Source organism: Chaetodon auriga, chromosome 22 (assembly GCF_051107435.1).
Source record: "Chaetodon auriga isolate fChaAug3 chromosome 22, fChaAug3.hap1, whole genome shotgun sequence".
NCBI classification, from domain to species: Eukaryota; Metazoa; Chordata; class Actinopteri; order Chaetodontiformes; family Chaetodontidae; genus Chaetodon; species Chaetodon auriga.
The window spans coordinates 1,979,745-2,000,762 of NC_135095.1; the positions used below are offsets into that span (position 1 = coordinate 1,979,745).

A 21,018-nucleotide genomic window follows, 5' to 3' on the forward strand; every position below is an offset into this window, starting at 1 on the left:
GTCACACAAACACACGCACAAAGCGCTCAGGACTGAGCCACGGAGCGCCTGGGAGGAGGTGCCTCAGCGCCTGCCCTTCTTACGCGCAAGTCAAACGCTTGCACCACGCCGTGTGCGCGCTGCTCCAGGGGGTCGCCTGGGCCTGCAAACCGTTAGGGCTGCATGATTTGTGATAGTGGGTGACTGCGTTCGCGCTCTCCTCTCATCATAGTGTTGAAGATAAGCAAAGTGGTCATTGACTGTGACCTGAATTCATCAGCTTTTAGACTGACGTGTTGTTGCAGCCCTGTGTTTGCTTTGCCAGAGACGGAGACTGCATGCCAGGTCACTGTTTGTTATGTTTCTCATGGAAAAAACGGAAACAAATTGACGTCCAAAGTGGGCGTACCATGCGTCTTAGTCAAATGACGGAAGTGTTTTGAACCTTTCAGAAACAGACAAAAGTGTCAGGGCACCTGACTGTGATGTAAGTTAGTCAGCTTTGCAGGACGCCAGTCAACATCTTTTGAGTCAATGTGATTCTCAGCAACAACCAGTGAAGGTCAGCTAATGCTAAGGGCACCTGACTGTGAGATTCTGCCTTGTCCTTACTGTGATGAGTTAGTCAGCTTTGCAGGATGCCAGTTAGAGAAAGTTTTGTGTCCCACAAGAAATTGTTATGAAATCTATGTTCAACATTTTTAATGATTATATTCTTAAAGATAAGTCAACTAATGAAAAGAAAAGAAAAGAAAAGAAAAGAAAAGAAAAGAAAAGAAAGCTTTTGCAGGGGAGAGTTCCAAACACGCCTTTGTTTGATAATGTATGACCTGTTTTAGCTGAAGTAACAATTATGGAAAGATTGCAATGGTATTTAAATGGGATAGCTGAAACTTCCATGTCATCACGTCTAAGTAATTTGTGTACTTTGATGTTACCCCTGTAATGGACTTAATGAGCGTCAAAATGTTGAAAAATTGAAATTGTCTTCCGTGGAAGGGAACAGCAACGAGTTGCACTTCTTTTTTGATGGCTCTGCCACTGGGCTGAGCCTCGTGCATTTGTGAATATCAACAGCGCCCTCGGTCACACAAACACACACCAAACGCTCAGGGCTGAGCCAGGGAGCGCCTGGGAGGAGGTGCTAAGCTCCTGCCCTTCTTATGCGCAAGTCAAACGCTTGCACCACGGCGTGTGCGCACTGTTCCAGGGGGTGGCCTGGGCCAGCAAACGGTTGAACCTCATCGCTTCTCGGCCTTTTGGCTAAGATCAAGTGTAGTATCTGTTCTTATCAGTTTAATATCTGATATGTCCTCTATACGGGGACAACATATTAAATGGATTTTTAGCGCCGGGAGCTGAAAAAGGGGCTTGCTCCGTTCACTCCATGCATCGACCCGGTATTGCAGTGCCGCCGGGAACGGTGCACCTTCCTTCAGCCTTGTGCAAGAGCAAAAGCAAATCTGGACGCAGGCCGAGAGGGCCGTCGCTCGTCTTGACAGCGCATCAAGAGGCGAGGCTCAAAGCGGATGGCGCTCGTGGCATCGCAAGTCGGAGCGGCAGGAATTCAGCCTGTTGGCTGTTGACTGGGAACCCTGGCAGTCTCCTGCTCTCCCATCACTGTGTGTCTGCGGGGGAAGGGGGAAGGAGCAAAGGCGGGATGACGCCTGACAAAAATGCAGCCAGAGCTTGCAGTCGGGACAGTGCAACAAAGAGCGAGGCCTACCATGAGTGTAGTGACTGGGACGACACCAGTCTTGGCTGCCGTACAGGGGAAGGCCATACTTACTCAGGTTTCTCTTCATATCGCACAAGTCTTTCGCCTTTTACTAAAGACTTCCGTGGAAAGGAACACCAATGAGTTGCACCTATTTTTGGATGGCTCTGCCACTTGGCTGAGCCTCGTTCATTTGTGAATATCAACAGCGCCCTCGGTCACACAAACACACGCACAAAGCGCTCAGGACTGAGCCACGGAGCGCCTGCCCTTCTTACGCGCAAGTCAAACGCTTGCACCACGCCGTGTGCGCGCTGCTCCAGGGGGTCGCCTGGGCCTGCAAACCGTTAGGGCTGCATGATTTGTGATAGTGGGGGACTGCGTACGCGCTCTCCTCTCATCATAGTGTTGAAGATAAGCAAAGTGGTCATTGACTGTGACCTGAATTCATCAGCTTTTAGACTGACGTGTTGTTGCAGCCCTGTATTTGCTTTGCCAGAGACGGAGACTGCATGCCAGGTCACTGTTTGTTATGTTTCTCATGGAAAAAACGGAAACAAATTGACGTCCAAAGTGGGCGTACCACGCGTCTTAGTCAAATGACGGAAGTGTTTTGAACCTTTCAGAAACAGACAAAAGAGTCAGGGCACCTGACTGTGATGTAAGTTAGTCAGCTTTGCAGGACGCCAGTCAACATCTTTTGAGTCAATGTGATTCTCAGCAACAACCAGTGAAGGTCAGCTAATGCTAAGGGCACCTGACTGTGAGATTCTGCCTTGTCCGTACCGTCACATAGGTTGCCGTGTCCAGGACTTAGCCGCCTGTCAGTGGCACCTTCAATTCATACTTACCTGGCAGGGGAGATACCATGATCAACAAGGTGGTTCACCCATGGCGAGGCGCATCCATTGCACTGAGGGATGTGCTGACCGGTGCGAATTCCCCACATGTGGGAATCTCGACTGTATAATTTGTGGTAGTGGGGGACTGCGTACGCGCTCTTCCCTCATCATAGTGTTGAAGATAAGCAAAGTGGTCATCAGCAACTTAAATTCATCAGCTTTTAGAATGATATGTTGTTGCAGCCCTGTGGTTGCTTTTCAGTAACAGCCAAAAGAGTGATGGCACCTTACTGTGATGAGTTAGTCAGCTTTGCAGGATGCCAGTTAGAGAAAGTTTTGTGTCCCACAAGAAATTGTTATGAAATCTATGTTCAACATTTTTAATGATTATATTCTAAAAGATAAGTCAACTAATGAAAAGAAAAGAAAAGAAAAGAAAAGAAAGCTTTTGCAGGGGAGAGTTCCAAACACGCCTTTGTTTGATAATGTATGACCTGTTTTAGCTGAAGTAACAATTATGGAAAGATTGCAATGGTATTTAAATGGGATAGCTGAAACTTCCATGTCATCACGTCTAAGTAATTTGTGTACTTTGATGTTACCCCTGTAATGGACTTAATGAGCGTCAAAATGTTGAAAAATTGAAATTGTCTTCCGTGGAAGGGAACAGCAACGAGTTGCACTTCTTTTTTGATGGCTCTGCCACTGGGCTGAGCCTCGTGCATTTGTGAATATCAACAGCGCCCTCGGTCACACAAACACACACCAAACGCTCAGGGCTGAGCCAGGGAGCGCCTGGGAGGAGGTGCTAAGCTCCTGCCCTTCTTATGCGCAAGTCAAGTGCTTGCACCACGGCGTGTGCGCACTGTTCCAGGGGGTGGCCTGGGCCAGCAAACGGTTGAACCTCATCGCTTCTCGGCCTTTTGGCTAAGATCAAGTGTAGTATCTGTTCTTATCAGTTTAATATCTGATATGTCCTCTATACGGGGACAACATATTAAATGGATTTTTAGCGCCGGGAGCTGAAAAAGGGGCTTGCTCCGTTCACTCCATGCATCGACCCGGTATTGCAGTGCCGCCGGGAACGGTGCACCTTCCTTCAGCCTTGTGCAAGAGCAAAAGCAAATCTGGACGCAGGCCCAGAGGGCCGTCGCTCGTCTTGACAGCGCATCAAGAGGCGAGGCTCAAAGCGGATGGCGCTCGTGGCATCGCAAGTCGGAGCGGCAGGAATTCAGCCTGTTGGCTGTTGACTGGGAACCCTGGCAGTCTCCTGCTCTCCCATCACTGTGTGTCTGCGGGGGAAGGGGGAAGGAGCAAAGGCGGGATGACGCCTGACAAAAATGCAGCCAGAGTTTGCAGTCGGGACAGTGCAACAAAGAGCGAGGCCTACCATGAGTGTAGTGACTGGGACGACACCAGTCTTGGCTGCCGTACAGGGGAGGGCCGTACTTACTCAGGTTTCTCTTCATATCGCACAAGTCTTTCGCCTTTTACTAAAGACTTCCGTGGAAAGGAACACCAATGAGTTGCACCTATTTTTGGATGGCTCTGCCACTTGGCTGAGCCTCGTTCATTTGTGAATATCAACAGCGCCCTCGGTCACACAAACACACGCACAAAGCGCTCAGGACTGAGCCACGGAGCGCCTGGGAGGAGGTGCCTCAGCGCCTGCCCTTCTTACGCGCAAGTCAAACGCTTGCACCACGCCGTGTGCGCGCTGCTCCAGGGGGTCGCCTGGGCCTGCAAACCGTTAGGGCTGCATGATTTGTGATAGTGGGGGACTGCGTACGCGCTCTCCTCTCATCATAGTGTTGAAGATAAGCAAAGTGGTCATTGACTGTGACCTGAATTCATCAGCTTTTAGACTGACGTGTTGTTGCAGCCCTGTGTTTGCTTTGCCAGAGACGGAGACTGCATGCCAGGTCACTGTTTGTTATGTTTCTCATGGAAAAAACGGAAACAAATTGACGTCCAAAGTGGGCGTACCACGCGTCTTAGTCAAATGACGGAAGTGTTTTGAACCTTTCAGAAACAGACAAAAGTGTCAGGGCACCTGACTGTGATGTAAGTTAGTCAGCTTTGCAGGACGCCAGTCAACATCTTTTGAGTCAATGTGATTCTCAGCAACAACCAGTGAAGGTCAGCTAATGCTAAGGGCACCTGACTGTGAGATTCTGCCTTGTCCGTACCGTCACATAGGTTGCCGTGTCCAGGACTTAGCCGCCTGTCAGTGGCACCTTCAATTCATACTTACCTGGCAGGGGAGATACCATGATCAACAAGGTGGTTCACCCATGGCGAGGCGCATCCATTGCACTGAGGGATGTGCTGACCGGTGCGAATTCCCCACATGTGGGAATCTCGACTGCATAATTTGTGGTAGTGGGGGACTGCGTACGCGCTCTCCCCTCATCATTGTGTTGAAGATAAGCAAAGTGGTCATCAGCAACTTAAATTCATCAGCTTTTAGAATGATATGTTGTTGCAGCCCTGTGGTTGCTTTTCAGAAACAGCCAAAAGAGTCAGGGCACCTTACTGTGATGAGTTAGTCAGCTTTGCAGGATGCCAGTTAGAGAAAATTTTGTGTCCCACAAGAAATTGTTATGAAATCTATGTTGAACATTTTTAATGATTATATTCTAAAAGATAAGTCAACTAATGAAAAGAAAAGAAAAGAAAAGAAAAGCAAAGAAAGCTTTTGCAGGGGAGAGTTCCAAACACGCCTTTGTTTGATAATGTATGACCTGTTTTAGCTGAAGTAACAATTATGGAAAGATTGCAATGGTATTTAAATGGGATAGCTGAAACTTCCATGTCATCACGTCTAAGTAATGTGTGTACTTTGATGTTACCCCTGTAATGGACTTAATGAGCGTCAAAATGTTGAAAAATTGAAATTGTCTTCCGTGGAAGGGAACAGCAACGAGTTGCACTTCTTTTTTGATGGCTCTGCCACTGGGCTGAGCCTCGTGCATTTGTGAATATCAACAGCGCCCTCGGTCACACAAACACACACCAAACGCTCAGGGCTGAGCCAGGGAGCGCCTGGGAGGAGGTACTAAGCTCCTGCCCTTCTTATGCGCAAGTCAAACGCTTGCACCACGGCGTGTGCGCACTGTTCCAGGGGGTGGCCTGGGCCAGCAAACGGTTGAACCTCATCGCTTCTCGGCCTTTTGGCTAAGATCAAGTGTAGTATCTGTTCTTATCAGTTTAATATCTGATATGTTCTCTATACGGGGACAACATATTAAATGGATTTTTAGCGCCGGGAGCTGAAAAAGGGGCTTGCTCCGTTCACTCCATGCATCGACCCGGTATTGCAGTGCCACCGGGAACGGTGCACCTTCCTTCAGCCTTGTGCAAGAGCAAAAGCAAATGTGGACGCAGGCCGAGAGGGCCGTCGCTCGTCTGGACAGCACATCAAGAGGCGAGGCTCAAAGCGGATGGCGCTCGTGGCATCGCAAGTCGGAGCGGCAGGAATTCAGCCTGTTGGCTGTTGACTGGGAACCCTGGCAGTCTCCTGCTCTCCCATCACTGTGTGTCTGCGGGGGAAGGGGGAAGGAGCAAAGGCGGGATGACGCCTGACAAAAATGCAGCCAGAGCTTGCAGTCGGGACAGTGCAACAAAGAGCGAGGCCTACCATGAGTGTAGTGACTGGGACGACACCAGTCTTGGCTGCCGTACAGGGGAGGGCCGTACTTACTCAGGTTTCTCTTCATATCGCACAAGTCTTTCGCCTTTTACTAAAGACTTCCGTGGAAAGGAACACCAATGAGTTGCACCTATTTTTGGATGGCTCTGCCACTTGGCTGAGCCTCGTTCATTTGTGAATATCAACAGCGCCCTCGGTCACACAAACACACGCATAAAGCGCTCAGGGCTGAGCCACGGAGCGCCTGGGAGGAGGTGCCTCAGCGCCTGCCCTTCTTACGCGCAAGTCAAACGCTTGCACCACGCCGTGTGCGCGCTGCTCCAGGGGGTCGCCTGGGCCTGCAAACCGTTAGGGCTGCATGATTTGTGATAGTGGGGGACTGCGTACGTGCTCTCCTCTCATCATAGTGTTGAAGATAAGCAAAGTGGTCATTGACTGTGACCTGAATTCATCAGCTTTTAGACTGACGTGTTGTTGCAGCCCTGTGTTTGCTTTGCCAGAGACGGAGACTGCATGCCAGGTCACTGTTTGTTATGTTTCTCATGGAAAAAACGGAAACAAATTGACGTCCAAAGTGGGCGTACCACGCGTCTTAGTCAAATGACGGAAGTGTTTTGAACTTTTCAGAAACAGACAAAAGAGTCAGGGCACCTGACTGTGATGTAAGTTAGTCAGCTTTGCAGGACGCCAGTCAACATCTTTTGAGTCAATGTGATTCTCAGCAACAACCAGTGAAGGTCAGCTAATGCTAAGGGCACCTGACTGTGAGATTCTGCCTTGTCCGTACCGTCACATAGGTTGCCGTGTCCAGGACTTAGCCGCCTGTCAGTGGCACCTTCAATTCATACTTACCTGGCAGGGGAGATACCATGATCAACAAGGTGGTTCACCCATGGCGAGGCGCATCCATTGCACTGAGGGATGTGCTGACCCGTGCGAATTCCCCACATGTGGGAATCTCGACTGCATAATTTGTGGTAGTGGGGGACTGCGTACGCGCTCTCCCCTCATCATAGTGTTGAAGATAAGCAAAGTGGTCATCAGCAACTTAAATTCTTCAGCTTTTAGAATGATATGTTGTTGCAGCCCTGTGGTTGCTTTTCAGTAACAGCCAAAAGAGTGATGGCACCTTACTGTGATGAGTTAGTCAGCTTTGCAGGATGCCAGTTAGAGAAAGTTTTGTGTCCCACAAGAAATTGTTATAAAATCTATGTTCAACATTTTTAATGATTATATTCTAAAAGATAAGTCAACTAATGAAAAGAAAAGAAAAGAAAAGAAAAGAAAAGAAAAGAAAGCTTTTGCAGGGGAGAGTTCCAAACACGCCTTTGTTTGAAAATGTATGACCTGTTTTAGCTGAAGTAACAATTATGGAAAGATTGCAATGGTATTTAAATGGGATAGCTGAAACTTCCATGTCATCACGTCTAAGTAATGTGTGTACTTTGATGTTACCCCTGTAATGGACTTAATGAGCGTCAAAATGTTGAAAAATTGAAATTATCTTCCGTGGAAGGGAACAGCAACGAGTTGCACTTCTTTTTTGATGGCTCTGCCACTGGGCTGAGCCTCGTGCATTTGTGAATATCAACAGCGCCCTCGGTCACACAAACACACACCAAACGCTCAGGGCTGAGCCAGGGAGCGCCTGGGAGGAGGTGCTAAGCTCCTGCCCTTCTTATGCGCAAGTCAAACGCTTGCACCACGGCGTGTGCGCACTGTTCCAGGGGGTGGCCTGGGCCAGCAAACGGTTGAACCTCATCGCTTCTCGGCCTTTTGGCTAAGATCAAGTGTAGTATCTGTTCTTATCAGTTTAATATCTGATATGTCCTCTATACGGGGACAACATATTAAATGGATTTTTAGCGCCGGGAGCTGAAAAAGGGGCTTGCTCCGTTCACTCCATGCATCGACCCGGTATTGCAGTGCCGCCGGGAACGGTGCACCTTCCTTCAGCCTTGTGCAAGAGCAAAAGCAAATCTGGACGCAGGCCGAGAGGGCCGTCGCTCGTCTTGACAGCGCATCAAGAGGCGAGGCTCAAAGCGGATGGCGCTCGTGGCATCGCAAGTCGGAGCGGCAGGAATTCAGCCTGTTGGCTGTTGACTGGGAACCCTGGCAGTCTCCTGCTCTCCCATCACTGTGTGTCTGCGGGGGAAGGGGGAAGGAGCAAAGGCGGGATGACGCCTGACAAAAATGCAGCCAGAGCTTGCAGTCGGGACAGTGCAACAAAGAGCGAGGCCTACCATGAGTGTAGTGACTGGGACGACACCAGTCTTGGCTGCCGTACAGGGGAGGGCCGTACTTACTCAGGTTTCTCTTCATATCGCACAAGTCTTTCGCCTTTTACTAAAGACTTCCGTGGAAAGGAACACCAATGAGTTGCACCTATTTTTGGATGGCTCTGCCACTTGGCTGAGCCTCGTTCATTTGTGAATATCAACAGCGCCCTCGGTCACACAAACACACGCACAAAGCGCTCAGGACTGAGCCACGGAGCGCCTGGGAGGAGGTGCCTCAGCGCCTGCCCTTCTTACGCGCAAGTCAAACGCTTGCACCACGCCGTGTGCGCGCTGCTCCAGGGGGTCGCCTGGGCCTGCAAACCGTTAGGGCTGCATGATTTGTGATAGTGGGGGACTGCGTACGCGCTCTCCTCTCATCATAGTGTTGAAGATAAGCAACGTGGTCATTGACTGTGACCTGAATTCATCAGCTTTTAGACTGACGTGTTGTTGCAGCCCTGTGTTTGCTTTGCCAGAGACGGAGACTGCATGCCAGGTCACTGTTTGTTATGTTTCTCATGGAAAAAACGGAAACAAATTGACGTCCAAAGTGGGCGTACCACGCGTCTTAGTCAAATGACGGAAGTTTTGAACCTTTCAGAAACAGACAAAAGAGTCAGGGCACCTGACTGTGATGTAAGTTAGTCAGCTTTGCAGGACGCCAGTCAACATCTTTTGAGTCAATGTGATTCTCAGCAACAACCAGTGAAGGTCAGCTAATGCTAAGGGCACCTGACTGTGAGATTCTGCCTTGTCCGTACCGTCACATAGGTTGCCGTGTCCAGGACTTAGCCGCCTGTCAGTGGCACCTTCAATTCATACTTACCTGGCAGGGGAGATACCATGATCAACAAGGTGGTTCACCCATGGCGAGGCGCATCCATTGCACTGAGGGATGTGCTGACCGGTGCGAATTCCCCACATGTGGGAATCTCGACTGCATAATTTGTGGTAGTGGGGGACTGCGTACGCGCTCTCCCCTCATCATAGTGTTGAAGATAAGCAAAGTGGTCATCAGCAACTTAAATTCATCAGCTTTTAGAATGATATGTTGTTGCAGCCCTGTGGTTGCTTTTCAGTAACAGCCAAAAGAGTGATGGCACCTTACTGTGATGAGTTAGTCAGCTTTGCAGGATGCCAGTTAGAGAAAGTTTTGTGTCCCACAAGAAATTGTTATGAAATCTATGTTCAACATTTTTAATGATTATATTCTAAAAGATAAGTCAACTAATGAAAAGAAAAGAAAAGAAAAGAAAAGAAAAGAAAAGAAAAGAAAAGAAAGCTTTTGCAGGGGAGAGTTTCAAACACGCCTTTGTTTGATAATGTATGACCTGTTTTAGGTGAAGTAACAATTATGGAAAGATTGCAATGGTATTTAAATGGGATAGCTGAAACTTCCATGTCATCACGTCTAAGTAATTTGTGTACTTTGATGTTACCCCTGTAATGGACTTAATGAGCGTCAAAATGTTGAAAAATTGAAATTGTCTTCCGTGGAAGGGAACAGCAACGAGTTGCACTTCTTTTTTGATGGCTCTGCCACTGGGCTGAGCCTCGTGCATTTGTGAATATCAACAGCGCCCTCGGTCACACAAACACACACCAAACGCTCAGGGCTGAGCCAGGGAGCGCCTGGGAGGAGGTGCTAAGCTCCTGCCCTTCTTATGCGCAAGTCAAGTGCTTGCACCACGGCGTGTGCGCACTGTTCCAGGGGGTGGCCTGGGCCAGCAAACGGTTGAACCTCATCGCTTCTCGGCCTTTTGGCTAAGATCAAGTGTAGTATCTGTTCTTATCAGTTTAATATCTGATATGTCCTCTATACGGGGACAACATATTAAATGGATTTTTAGCGCCGGGAGCTGAAAAAGGGGCTTGCTCCGTTCACTCCATGCATCGACCCGGTATTGCAGTGCCGCCGGGAACGGTGCACCTTCCTTCAGCCTTGTGCAAGAGCAAAAGCAAATCTGGACGCAGGCCCAGAGGGCCGTCGCTCGTCTTGACAGCGCATCAAGAGGCGAGGCTCAAAGCGGATGGCGCTCGTGGCATCGCAAGTCGGAGCGGCAGGAATTCAGCCTGTTGGCTGTTGACTGGGAACCCTGGCAGTCTCCTGCTCTCCCATCACTGTGTGTCTGCGGGGGAAGGGGGAAGGAGCAAAGGCGGGATGACGCCTGACAAAAATGCAGCCAGAGCTTGCAGTCGGGACAGTGCAACAAAGAGCGAGGCCTACCATGAGTGTAGTGACTGGGACGACACCAGTCTTGGCTGCCGTACAGGGGAGGGCCGTACTTACTCAGGTTTCTCTTCATATCGCACAAGTCTTTCGCCTTTTACTAAAGACTTCCGTGGAAAGGAACACCAATGAGTTGCACCTATTTTTGGATGGCTCTGCCACTTGGCTGAGCCTCGTTCATTTGTGAATATCAACAGCGCCCTCGGTCACACAAACACATGCACAAAGCGCTCAGGACTGAGCCACGGAGCGCCTGGGAGGAGGTGCCTCAGCGCCTGCCCTTCTTACGCGCAAGTCAAACGCTTGCACCACGCCGTGTGCGCGCTGCTCCAGGGGGTCGCCTGGGCCTGCAAACCGTTAGGGCTGCATGATTTGTGATAGTGGGGGACTGCGTACGCGCTCTCCTCTCATCATAGTGTTGAAGATAAGCAAAGTGGTCATTGACTGTGACCTGAATTCATCAGCTTTTAGACTGACGTGTTGTTGCAGCCCTGTGTTTGCTTTGCCAGAGACGGAGACTGCATGCCAGGTCACTGTTTGTTATGTTTCTCATGGAAAAAACGGAAACAAATTGACGTCCAAAGTGGGCGTACCACGCGTCTTAGTCAAATGACGGAAGTGTTTTGAACCTTTCAGAAACAGACAAAAGAGTCAGGGCACCTGACTGTGATGTAAGTTAGTCAGCTTTGCAGGACGCCAGTCAACATCTTTTGAGTCAATGTGATTCTCAGCAACAACCAGTGAAGGTCAGCTAATGCTAAGGGCACCTGACTGTGAGATTCTGCCTTGTCCTTACTGTGATGAGTTAGTCAGCTTTGCAGGATGCCAGTTAGAGAAAGTTTTGTGTCCCACAAGAAATTGTTATGAAATCTATGTTCAACATTTTTAATGATTATATTCTAAAAGATAAGTCAACTAATGAAAAGAAAAGAAAAGAAAAGAAAAGAAAAGAAAAGAAAAGAAAAGAAAAGAAAGCTTTTGCAGGGGAGAGTTCCAAACACGCCTTTGTTTGATAATGTATGACCTGTTTTAGCTGAAGTAACAATTATGGAAAGATTGCAATGGTATTTAAATGGGATAGCTGAAACTTCCATGTCATCACGTCTAAGTAATTTGTGTACTTTGATGTTACCCCTGTAATGGACTTAATGAGCGTCAAAATGTTGAAAAATTGAAATTGTCTTCCGTGGAAGGGAACAGCAACGAGTTGCACTTCTTTTTTGATGGCTCTGCCACTGGGCTGAGCCTCGTGCATTTGTGAATATCAACAGCGCCCTCGGTCACACAAACACACACCAAACGCTCAGGGCTGAGCCAGGGAGCGCCTGGGAGGAGGTGCTAAGCTCCTGCCCTTCTTATGCGCAAGTCAAACGCTTGCACCACGGCGTGTGCGCACTGTTCCAGGGGGTGGCCTGGGCCAGCAAACGGTTGAACCTCATCGCTTCTCGGCCTTTTGGCTAAGATCAAGTGTAGTATCTGTTCTTATCAGTTTAATATCTGATATGTCCTCTATACGGGGACAACATATTAAATGGATTTTTAGCGCCGGGAGCTGAAAAAGGGGCTTGCTCCGTTCACTCCATGCATCGACCCGGTATTGCAGTGCCGCCGGGAACGGTGCACCTTCCTTCAGCCTTGTGCAAGAGCAAAAGCAAATCTGGACGCAGGCCCAGAGGGCCGTCGCTCGTCTTGACAGCGCATCAAGAGGCGAGGCTCAAAGCGGATGGCGCTCGTGGCATCGCAAGTCGGAGCGGCAGGAATTCAGCCTGTTGGCTGTTGACTGGGAACCCTGGCAGTCTCCTGCTCTCCCATCACTGTGTGTCTGCGGGGGAAGGGGGAAGGAGCAAAGGCGGGATGACGCCTGACAAAAATGCAGCCAGAGCTTGCAGTCGGGACAGTGCAACAAAGAACGAGGCCTACCATGAGTGTAGTGACTGGGACGACACCAGTCTTGGCTGCCGTACAGGGGAGGGCCGTACTTACTCAGGTTTCTCTTCATATCGCACAAGTCTTTCGCCTTTTACTAAAGACTTCCGTGGAAAGGAACACCAATGAGTTGCACCTATTTTTGGATGGCTCTGCCACTTGGCTGAGCCTCGTTCATTTGTGAATATCAACAGCGCCCTCGGTCACACAAACACACGCACAAAGCGCTCAGGACTGAGCCACGGAGCGCCTGGGAGGAGGTGCCTCAGCGCCTGCCCTTCTTACGCGCAAGTCAAACGCTTGCACCACGCCGTGTGCGCGCTGCTCCAGGGGGTCGCCTGGGCCTGCAAACCGTTAGGGCTGCATGATTTGTGATAGTGGGGGACTGCGTACGTGCTCTCCTCTCATCATAGTGTTGAAGATAAGCAAAGTGGTCATTGACTGTGACCTGAATTCATCAGCTTTTAGACTGACGTGTTGTTGCAGCCCTGTGTTTGCTTTGCCAGAGACGGAGACTGCATGCCAGGTCACTGTTTGTTATGTTTCTCATGGAAAAAACGGAAACAAATTGACGTCCAAAGTGGGCGTACCACGCGTCTTAGTCAAATGACGGAAGTGTTTTGAACCTTTCAGAAACAGACAAAAGAGTCAGGGCACCTGACTGTGATGTAAGTTAGTCAGCTTTGCAGGACGCCAGTCAACATCTTTTGAGTCAATGTGATTCTCAGCAACAACCAGTGAAGGTCAGCTAATGCTAAGGGCACCTGACTGTGAGATTCTGCCTTGTCCGTACCGTCACATAGGTTGCCGTGTCCAGGACTTAGCCGCCTGTCAGTGGCACCTTCAATTCATACTTACCTGGCAGGGGAGATACCATGATCAACAAGGTGGTTCACCCATGGCGAGGCGCATCCATTGCACTGAGGGATGTGCTGACCGGTGCGAATTCCCCACATGTGGGAATCTCGACTGCATAATTTGTGGTAGTGGGGGACTGCGTACGCGCTCTCCCTTCATCATAGTGTTGAAGATAAGCAAAGTGGTCATCAGCAACTTAAATTCATCAGCTTTTAGAATGATATGTTGTTGCAGCCCTGTGGTTGCTTTTCAGTAACAGCCAAAAGAGTGATGGCACCTTACTGTGATGAGTTAGTCAGCTTTGCAGGATGCCAATTAGAGAAAGTTTTGTGTCCCACAAGAAATTGTTATGAAATCTATGTTCAACATTTTTAATGATTATATTCTAAAAGATAAGTCAACTAATGAAAAGAAAAGAAAAGAAAAGAAAAGAAAGCTTTTGCAGGGGAGAGTTCCAAACACGCCTTTGTTTGATAATGTATGACCTGTTTTAGCTGAAGTAACAATTATGGAAAGATTGCAATGGTATTTAAATGGGATAGCTGAAACTTCCATGTCATCACGTCTAAGTAATGTGTGTACTTTGATGTTACCCCTGTAATGGACTTAATGAGCGTCAAAATGTTGAAAAATTGAAATTATCTTCCGTGGAAGGGAACAGCAACGAGTTGCACTTCTTTTTTGATGGCTCTGCCACTGGGCTGAGCCTCGTGCATTTGTGAATATCAACAGCGCCCTCGGTCACACAAACACACACCAAACGCTCAGGGCTGAGCCAGGGAGCGCCTGGGAGGAGGTGCTAAGCTCCTGCCCTTCTTATGCGCAAGTCAAACGCTTGCACCACGGCGTGTGCGCACTGTTCCAGGGGGTGGCCTGGGCCAGCAAACGGTTGAACCTCATCGCTTCTCGGCCTTTTGGCTAAGATCAAGTGTAGTATCTGTTCTTATCAGTTTAATATCTGATATGTCCTCTATACGGGGACAACATATTAAATGGATTTTTAGCGCCGGGAGCTGAAAAAGGGGCTTGCTCCGTTCACTCCATGCATCGACCCGGTATTGCAGTGCCGCCGGGAACGGTGCACCTTCCTTCAGCCTTGTGCAAGAGCAAAAGCAAATCTGGACGCAGGCCCAGAGGGCCGTCGCTCGTCTTGACAGCGCATCAAGAGGCGAGGCTCAAAGCGGATGGCGCTCGTGGCATCGCAAGTCGGAGCGGCAGGAATTCAGCCTGTTGGCTGTTGACTGGGAACCCTGGCAGTCTCCTGCTCTCCCATCACTGTGTGTCTGCGGGGGAAGGGGGAAGGAGCAAAGGCGGGATGACGCCTGACAAAAATGCAGCCAGAGCTTGCAGTCGGGACAGTGCAACAAAGAGCGAGGCCTACCATGAGTGTAGTGACTGGGACGACACCAGTCTTGGCTGCCGTACAGGGGAGGGCCGTACTTACTCAGGTTTCTCTTCATATCGCACAAGTCTTTCGCCTTTTACTAAAGACTTCCGTGGAAAGGAACACCAATGAGTTGCACCTATTTTTGGATGGCTCTGCCACTTGGCTGAGCCTCGTTCGTTTGTGAATATCAACAGCGCCCTCGGTCACACAAACACACGCTCAAAGCGCTCAGGACTGAGCCACGGAGCGCCTGGGAGGAGGTGCCTCAGCGCCTGCCCTTCTTACGCGCAAGTCAAACGCTTGCACCACGCCGTGTGCGCGCTGCTCCAGGGGGTCGCCTGGGCCTGCAAACCGTTAGGGCTGCATGATTTGTGATAGTGGGGGACTGCGTACGCGCTCTCCTCTCATCATAGTGTTGAAGATAAGCAAAGTGGTCATTGACTGTGACCTGAATTCATCAGCTTTTAGACTGACGTGTTGTTGCAGCCCTGTGTTTGCTTTGCCAGAGACGGAGACTGCATGCCAGGTCACTGTTTGTTATGTTTCTCATGGAAAAAACGGAAACAAATTGACGTCCAAAGTGGGCGTACCACGCGTCTTAGTCAAATGACGGAAGTGTTTTGAACTTTTCAGAAACAGACAAAAGAGTCAGGGCACCTGACTGTGATGTAAGTTAGTCAGCTTTGCAGGACGCCAGTCAACATCTTTTGAGTCAATGTGATTCTCAGCAACAACCAGTGAAGGTCAGCTAATGCTAAGGGCACCTGACTGTGAGATTCTGCCTTGTCCGTACCGTCACATAGGTTGCCGTGTCCAGGACTTAGCCGCCTGTCAGTGGCACCTTCAATTCATACTTACCTGGCAGGGGAGATACCATGATCAACAAGGTGGTTCACCCATGGCGAGGCGCATCCATTGCACTGAGGGATGTGCTGACCGGTGCGAATTCCCCACATGTGGGAATCTCGACTGCATAATTTGTGGTAGTGGGGGACTGCGTACGCGCTCTCCCCTCATCATAGTGTTGAAGATAAGCAAAGTGGTCATCAGCAACTTAAATTCATCAGCTTTTAGAATGATATGTTGTTGCAGCCCTGTGGTTGCTTTTCAGTAACAGCCAAAAGAGTGATGGCACCTTACTGTGATGAGTTAGTCAGCTTTGCAGGATGCCAGTTAGAGAAAGTTTTGTGTCCCACAAGAAATTGTTATGAAATCTATGTTCAACATTTTTAATGATTATATTCTAAAAGATAAGTCAACTAATGAAAAGAAAAGAAAAGAAAAGAAAAGAAAGCTTTTGCAGGGGAGAGTTCCAAACACGCCTTTGTTTGATAATGTATGACCTGTTTTAGCTGAAGTAACAATTATGGAAAGATTGCAATGGTATTTAAATGGGATAGCTGAAACTTCCATGTCATCACGTCTAAGTAATGTGTGTACTTTGATGTTACCCCTGTAATGGACTTAATGAGCGTCAAAATGTTGAAAAATTGAAATTATCTTCCGTGGAAGGGAACAGCAACGAGTTGCACTTCTTTTTTGATGGCTCTGCCACTGGGCTGAGCCTCGTGCATTTGTGAATATCAACAGCGCCCTCGGTCACACAAACACACACCAAACGCTCAGGGCTGAGCCAGGGAGCGCCTGGGAGGAGGTGCTAAGCTCCTGCCCTTCTTATGCGCAAGTCAAACGCTTGCACCACGGCGTGTGCGCACTGTTCCAGGGGGTGGCCTGGGCCAGCAAACGGTTGAACCTCATCGCTTCTCGGCCTTTTGGCTAAGATCAAGTGTAGTATCTGTTCTTATCAGTTTAATATCTGATATGTCCTCTATACGGGGACAACATATTAAATGGATTTTTAGCGCCGGGAGCTGAAAAAGGGGCTTGCTCCGTTCACTCCATGCATCGACCCGGTATTGCAGTGCCGCCGGGAACGGTGCACCTTCCTTCAGCCTTGTGCAAGAGCAAAAGCAAATCTGGACGCAGGCCCAGAGGGCCGTCGCTCGTCTTGACAGCGCATCAAGAGGCGAGGCTCAAAGCGGATGGCGCTCGTGGCATCGCAAGTCGGAGCGGCAGGAATTCAGCCTGTTGGCTGTTGACTGGGAACCCTGGCAGTCTCCTGCTCTCCCATCACTGTGTGTCTGCGGGGGAAGGGGGAAGGGGGAAGGAGCAAAGGCGGGATGACGCCTGACAAAAATGCAGCCAGAGCTTGCAGTCGGGACAGTGCAACAAAGAGCGAGGCCTACCATGAGTGTAGTGACTGGGACGACACCAGTCTTGGCTGCCGTACAGGGGAGGGCCGTACTTACTCAGGTTTCTCTTCATATCGCACAAGTCTTTCGCCTTTTACTAAAGACTTCCGTGGAAAGGAACACCAATGAGTTGCACCTATTTTTGGATGGCTCTGCCACTTGGCTGAGCCTCGTTTATTTGTGAATATCAACAGCGCCCTCGGTCACACAAACACACGCACAAAGCGCTCAGGACTGAGCCACGGAGCGCCTGGGAGGAGGTGCCTCAGCGCCTGCCCTTCTTACGCGCAAGTCAAACGCTTGCACCACGCCGTGTGCGCGCTGCTCCAGGGGGTCGCCTGGGCCTGCAAACCGTTAGGGCTGCATGATTTGTGATAGTGGGGGACTGCGTACGCGCTCTCCTCTCATCATAGTGTTGAAGATAAGCAAAGTGGTCATTGACTGTGACCTGAATTCATCAGCTTTTAGACTGACGTGTTGTTGCAGCCCTGTGTTTGCTTTGCCAGAGACGGAGACTGCATGCCAGGTCACTGTTTGTTATGTTTCTCATGGAAAAAACGGAAACAAATTGACGTCCAAAGTGGGCGTACCACGCGTCTTAGTCAAATGACGGAAGTGTTTTGAACCTTTCAGAAACAGACAAAAGAGTCAGGGCACCTGACTGTGATGTAAGTTAGTCAGCTTTGCAGGACGCCAGTCAACATCTTTTGAGTCAATGTGATTCTCAGCAATAACCAGTGAAGGTCAGCTAATGCTAAGGGCACCTGACTGTGAGATTCTGCCTTGTCCGTACCGTCACATAGGTTGCCGTGTCCAGGACTTAGCCGCCTGTCAGTGGCACCTTCAATTCATACTTACCTGGCAGGGGAGATACCATGATCAACAAGGTGGTTCACCCATGGCGAGGCGCATCCATTGCACTGAGGGATGTGCTGACCCGTGCGAATTCCCCACATGTGGGAATCTCGATTGCATAATTTGTGGTAGTGGGGGACTGCGTACGCGCTCTCCCCTCATCATAGTGTTGAAGATAAGCAAAGTGGTCATCAGCAACTTAAATTCATCAGCTTTTAGAATGATATGTTGTTGCAGCCCTGTGGTTGCTTTTCAGTAACAGCCAAAAGAGTGATGGCACCTTACTGTGATGAGTTAGTCAGCTTTGCAGGATGCCAGTTAGAGAAAGTTTTGTGTCCCACAAGAAATTGTTATGAAATCTATGTTCAACATTTTTAATGATTATATTCTTAAAGATAAGTCAACTAATGAAAAGAAAAGAAAAGAAAAGAAAAGAAAAGAAAAGAAAAGAAAGCTTTTGCAGGGGAGAGTTCCAAACACGCCTTTGTTTGATAATGTATGACCTGTTTTAGCTGAAGTAACAATTATGGAAAGATTGCAATGGTATTTAAATGGGATAGCTGAAACTTCCATGTCATCACGTCTAAGTAATTTGTGTACTTTGATGTTACCCCTGTAATGGACTTAATGAGCGTCAAAATGTTGAAAAATTGAAATTGTCTTCCGTGGAAGGGAACAGCAACGAGTTGCACTTCTTTTTTGATGGCTCTGCCACTGGGCTGAGCCTCGTGCATTTGTGAATATCAACAGCGCCCTCGGTCACACAAACACACACCAAACGCTCAGGGCTGAGCCAGGGAGCGCCTGGGAGGAGGTGCTAAGCTCCTGCCCTTCTTATGCGCAAGTCAAACGCTTGCACCACGGCGTGTGCGCACTGTTCCAGGGGGTGGCCTGGGCCAGCAAACGGTTGAACCTCATCGCTTCTCGGCCTTTTGGCTAAGATCAAGTGTAGTATCTGTTCTTATCAGTTTAATATCTGATATGTCCTCTATACGGGGACAACATATTAAATGGATTTTTAGCGCCGGGAGCTGAAAAAGGGGCTTGCTCCGTTCACTCCATGCATCGACCCGGTATTGCAGTGCCGCCGGGAACGGTGCACCTTCCTTCAGCCTTGTGCAAGAGCAAAAGCAAATCTGGACGCAGGCCGAGAGGGCCGTCGCTCGTCTTGACAGCGCATCAAGAGGCGAGGCTCAAAGCGGATGGCGCTCGTGGCATCGCAAGTCGGAGCGGCAGGAATTCAGCCTGTTGGCTGTTGACTGGGAACCCTGGCAGTCTCCTGCTCTCCCATCACTGTGTGTCTGCGGGGGAAGGGGGAAGGAGCAAAGGCGGGATGACGCCTGACAAAAATGCAGCCAGAGCTTGCAGTCGGGACAGTGCAACAAAGAGCGAGGCCTACCATGAGTGTAGTGACTGGGACGACACCAGTCTTGGCTGCCGTACAGGGGAAGGCCATACTTACTCAGGTTTCTCTTCATATCGCACAAGTCTTTCGCCTTTTACTAAAGACTTCCGTGGAAAGGAACACCAATGAGTTGCACCTATTTTTGGATGGCTCTGCCACTTGGCTGAGCCTCGTTCATTTGTGAATATCAACAGCGCCCTCGGTCACACAAACACACGCACAAAGCGCTCAGGACTGAGCCACGGAGCGCCTGCCCTTCTTACGCGCAAGTCAAACGCTTGCACCACGCCGTGTGCGCGCTGCTCCAGGGGGTCGCCTGGGCCTGCAAACCGTTAGGGCTGCATGATTTGTGATAGTGGGGGACTGCGTACGCGCTCTCCTCTCATCATAGTGTTGAAGATAAGCAAAGTGGTCATTGACTGTGACCTGAATTCATCAGCTTTTAGACTGACGTGTTGTTGCAGCCCTGTATTTGCTTTGCCAGAGACGGAGACTGCATGCCAGGTCACTGTTTGTTATGTTTCTCATGGAAAAAACGGAAACAAATTGACGTCCAAAGTGGGCGTACCACGCGTCTTAGTCAAATGACGGAAGTGTTTTGAACCTTTCAGAAACAGACAAAAGAGTCAGGGCACCTGACTGTGATGTAAGTTAGTCAGCTTTGCAGGACGCCAGTCAACATCTTTTGAGTCAATGTGATTCTCAGCAACAACCAGTGAAGGTCAGCTAATGCTAAGGGCACCTGACTGTGAGATTCTGCCTTGTCCGTACCGTCACATAGGTTGCCGTGTCCAGGACTTAGCCGCCTGTCAGTGGCACCTTCAATTCATACTTACCTGGCAGGGGAGATACCATGATCAACAAGGTGGTTCACCCATGGCGAGGCGCATCCATTGCACTGAGGGATGTGCTGACCGGTGCGAATTCCCCACATGTGGGAATCTCGACTGTATAATTTGTGGTAGTGGGGGACTGCGTACGCGCTCTTCCCTCATCATAGTGTTGAAGATAAGCAAAGTGGTCATCAGCAACTTAAATTCATCAGCTTTTAGAATGATATGTTGTTGCAGCCCTGTGGTTGCTTTTCAGTAACAGCCAAAAGAGTGATGGCACCTTACTGTGATGAGTTAGTCAGCTTTGCAGGATGCCAGTTAGAGAAAGTTTTGTGTCCCACAAGAAATTGTTATGAAATCTATGTTCAACATTTTTAATGATTATATTCTAAAAGATAAGTCAACTAATGAAAAGAAAAGAAAAGAAAAGAAAAGAAAGCTTTTGCAGGGGAGAGTTCCAAACACGCCTTTGTTTGATAATGTATGACCTGTTTTAGCTGAAGTAACAATTATGGAAAGATTGCAATGGTATTTAAATGGGATAGCTGAAACTTCCATGTCATCACGTCTAAGTAATTTGTGTACTTTGATGTTACCCCTGTAATGGACTTAATGAGCGTCAAAATGTTGAAAAATTGAAATTGTCTTCCGTGGAAGGGAACAGCAACGAGTTGCACTTCTTTTTTGATGGCTCTGCCACTGGGCTGAGCCTCGTGCATTTGTGAATATCAACAGCGCCCTCGGTCACACAAACACACACCAAACGCTCAGGGCTGAGCCAGGGAGCGCCTGGGAGGAGGTGC

General features: G+C 49.1%; 26 non-coding genes across 26 annotated transcripts; all 26 read left to right on the plus strand.

Annotated features, from left to right (window-relative positions):
• The first annotated feature begins 1,222 nt into the window (after positions 1 to 1,222).
• On the plus strand, positions 1,223 to 1,413 carry LOC143315371 (U2 spliceosomal RNA). The gene has a single exon (XR_013075946.1). It is a non-coding gene; the product is annotated as a U2 spliceosomal RNA (small nuclear RNA).
• A 351-nt stretch (positions 1,414 to 1,764) lies between these two features.
• On the plus strand, positions 1,765 to 1,882 carry LOC143315481 (U5 spliceosomal RNA). Its single transcript, XR_013076053.1, has one exon. It is a non-coding gene; the product is annotated as a U5 spliceosomal RNA (small nuclear RNA).
• A 657-nt stretch (positions 1,883 to 2,539) lies between these two features.
• Positions 2,540 to 2,704, plus strand: LOC143315328 (U1 spliceosomal RNA). The gene has a single exon (XR_013075903.1). It is a non-coding gene; the product is annotated as a U1 spliceosomal RNA (small nuclear RNA).
• A 741-nt stretch (positions 2,705 to 3,445) lies between these two features.
• Positions 3,446 to 3,636, plus strand: LOC143315372 (U2 spliceosomal RNA). Its single transcript, XR_013075947.1, has one exon. It is a non-coding gene; the product is annotated as a U2 spliceosomal RNA (small nuclear RNA).
• Positions 3,637 to 3,987: 351 nt separating this feature from the next.
• On the plus strand, positions 3,988 to 4,105 carry LOC143315482 (U5 spliceosomal RNA). Its single transcript, XR_013076054.1, has one exon. It is a non-coding gene; the product is annotated as a U5 spliceosomal RNA (small nuclear RNA).
• A 679-nt stretch (positions 4,106 to 4,784) lies between these two features.
• LOC143315311 (U1 spliceosomal RNA) lies at positions 4,785 to 4,949 on the plus strand. The gene has a single exon (XR_013075886.1). It is a non-coding gene; the product is annotated as a U1 spliceosomal RNA (small nuclear RNA).
• Positions 4,950 to 5,695: 746 nt separating this feature from the next.
• Positions 5,696 to 5,886, plus strand: LOC143315451 (U2 spliceosomal RNA). Its single transcript, XR_013076025.1, has one exon. It is a non-coding gene; the product is annotated as a U2 spliceosomal RNA (small nuclear RNA).
• A 351-nt stretch (positions 5,887 to 6,237) lies between these two features.
• On the plus strand, positions 6,238 to 6,355 carry LOC143315483 (U5 spliceosomal RNA). Its single transcript, XR_013076055.1, has one exon. It is a non-coding gene; the product is annotated as a U5 spliceosomal RNA (small nuclear RNA).
• Positions 6,356 to 7,034: 679 nt separating this feature from the next.
• On the plus strand, positions 7,035 to 7,199 carry LOC143315577 (U1 spliceosomal RNA). Its single transcript, XR_013076147.1, has one exon. It is a non-coding gene; the product is annotated as a U1 spliceosomal RNA (small nuclear RNA).
• A 751-nt stretch (positions 7,200 to 7,950) lies between these two features.
• LOC143315373 (U2 spliceosomal RNA) lies at positions 7,951 to 8,141 on the plus strand. The gene has a single exon (XR_013075948.1). It is a non-coding gene; the product is annotated as a U2 spliceosomal RNA (small nuclear RNA).
• A 351-nt stretch (positions 8,142 to 8,492) lies between these two features.
• On the plus strand, positions 8,493 to 8,610 carry LOC143315485 (U5 spliceosomal RNA). Its single transcript, XR_013076056.1, has one exon. It is a non-coding gene; the product is annotated as a U5 spliceosomal RNA (small nuclear RNA).
• Positions 8,611 to 9,287: 677 nt separating this feature from the next.
• On the plus strand, positions 9,288 to 9,452 carry LOC143315312 (U1 spliceosomal RNA). The gene has a single exon (XR_013075887.1). It is a non-coding gene; the product is annotated as a U1 spliceosomal RNA (small nuclear RNA).
• Positions 9,453 to 10,213: 761 nt separating this feature from the next.
• Positions 10,214 to 10,404, plus strand: LOC143315375 (U2 spliceosomal RNA). The gene has a single exon (XR_013075950.1). It is a non-coding gene; the product is annotated as a U2 spliceosomal RNA (small nuclear RNA).
• Positions 10,405 to 10,755: 351 nt separating this feature from the next.
• Positions 10,756 to 10,873, plus strand: LOC143315486 (U5 spliceosomal RNA). The gene has a single exon (XR_013076057.1). It is a non-coding gene; the product is annotated as a U5 spliceosomal RNA (small nuclear RNA).
• Positions 10,874 to 12,136: 1,263 nt separating this feature from the next.
• On the plus strand, positions 12,137 to 12,327 carry LOC143315376 (U2 spliceosomal RNA). Its single transcript, XR_013075951.1, has one exon. It is a non-coding gene; the product is annotated as a U2 spliceosomal RNA (small nuclear RNA).
• Positions 12,328 to 12,678: 351 nt separating this feature from the next.
• LOC143315487 (U5 spliceosomal RNA) lies at positions 12,679 to 12,796 on the plus strand. Its single transcript, XR_013076058.1, has one exon. It is a non-coding gene; the product is annotated as a U5 spliceosomal RNA (small nuclear RNA).
• A 679-nt stretch (positions 12,797 to 13,475) lies between these two features.
• On the plus strand, positions 13,476 to 13,640 carry LOC143315323 (U1 spliceosomal RNA). The gene has a single exon (XR_013075898.1). It is a non-coding gene; the product is annotated as a U1 spliceosomal RNA (small nuclear RNA).
• Positions 13,641 to 14,381: 741 nt separating this feature from the next.
• LOC143315377 (U2 spliceosomal RNA) lies at positions 14,382 to 14,572 on the plus strand. Its single transcript, XR_013075952.1, has one exon. It is a non-coding gene; the product is annotated as a U2 spliceosomal RNA (small nuclear RNA).
• Positions 14,573 to 14,923: 351 nt separating this feature from the next.
• Positions 14,924 to 15,041, plus strand: LOC143315488 (U5 spliceosomal RNA). Its single transcript, XR_013076059.1, has one exon. It is a non-coding gene; the product is annotated as a U5 spliceosomal RNA (small nuclear RNA).
• Positions 15,042 to 15,720: 679 nt separating this feature from the next.
• On the plus strand, positions 15,721 to 15,885 carry LOC143315313 (U1 spliceosomal RNA). Its single transcript, XR_013075888.1, has one exon. It is a non-coding gene; the product is annotated as a U1 spliceosomal RNA (small nuclear RNA).
• A 741-nt stretch (positions 15,886 to 16,626) lies between these two features.
• Positions 16,627 to 16,817, plus strand: LOC143315378 (U2 spliceosomal RNA). The gene has a single exon (XR_013075953.1). It is a non-coding gene; the product is annotated as a U2 spliceosomal RNA (small nuclear RNA).
• Positions 16,818 to 17,175: 358 nt separating this feature from the next.
• LOC143315490 (U5 spliceosomal RNA) lies at positions 17,176 to 17,293 on the plus strand. The gene has a single exon (XR_013076061.1). It is a non-coding gene; the product is annotated as a U5 spliceosomal RNA (small nuclear RNA).
• Positions 17,294 to 17,972: 679 nt separating this feature from the next.
• LOC143315583 (U1 spliceosomal RNA) lies at positions 17,973 to 18,137 on the plus strand. The gene has a single exon (XR_013076153.1). It is a non-coding gene; the product is annotated as a U1 spliceosomal RNA (small nuclear RNA).
• Positions 18,138 to 18,893: 756 nt separating this feature from the next.
• Positions 18,894 to 19,084, plus strand: LOC143315379 (U2 spliceosomal RNA). The gene has a single exon (XR_013075954.1). It is a non-coding gene; the product is annotated as a U2 spliceosomal RNA (small nuclear RNA).
• Positions 19,085 to 19,435: 351 nt separating this feature from the next.
• LOC143315491 (U5 spliceosomal RNA) lies at positions 19,436 to 19,553 on the plus strand. Its single transcript, XR_013076062.1, has one exon. It is a non-coding gene; the product is annotated as a U5 spliceosomal RNA (small nuclear RNA).
• A 657-nt stretch (positions 19,554 to 20,210) lies between these two features.
• LOC143315329 (U1 spliceosomal RNA) lies at positions 20,211 to 20,375 on the plus strand. Its single transcript, XR_013075904.1, has one exon. It is a non-coding gene; the product is annotated as a U1 spliceosomal RNA (small nuclear RNA).
• Positions 20,376 to 21,018: the final 643 nt, after the last annotated feature.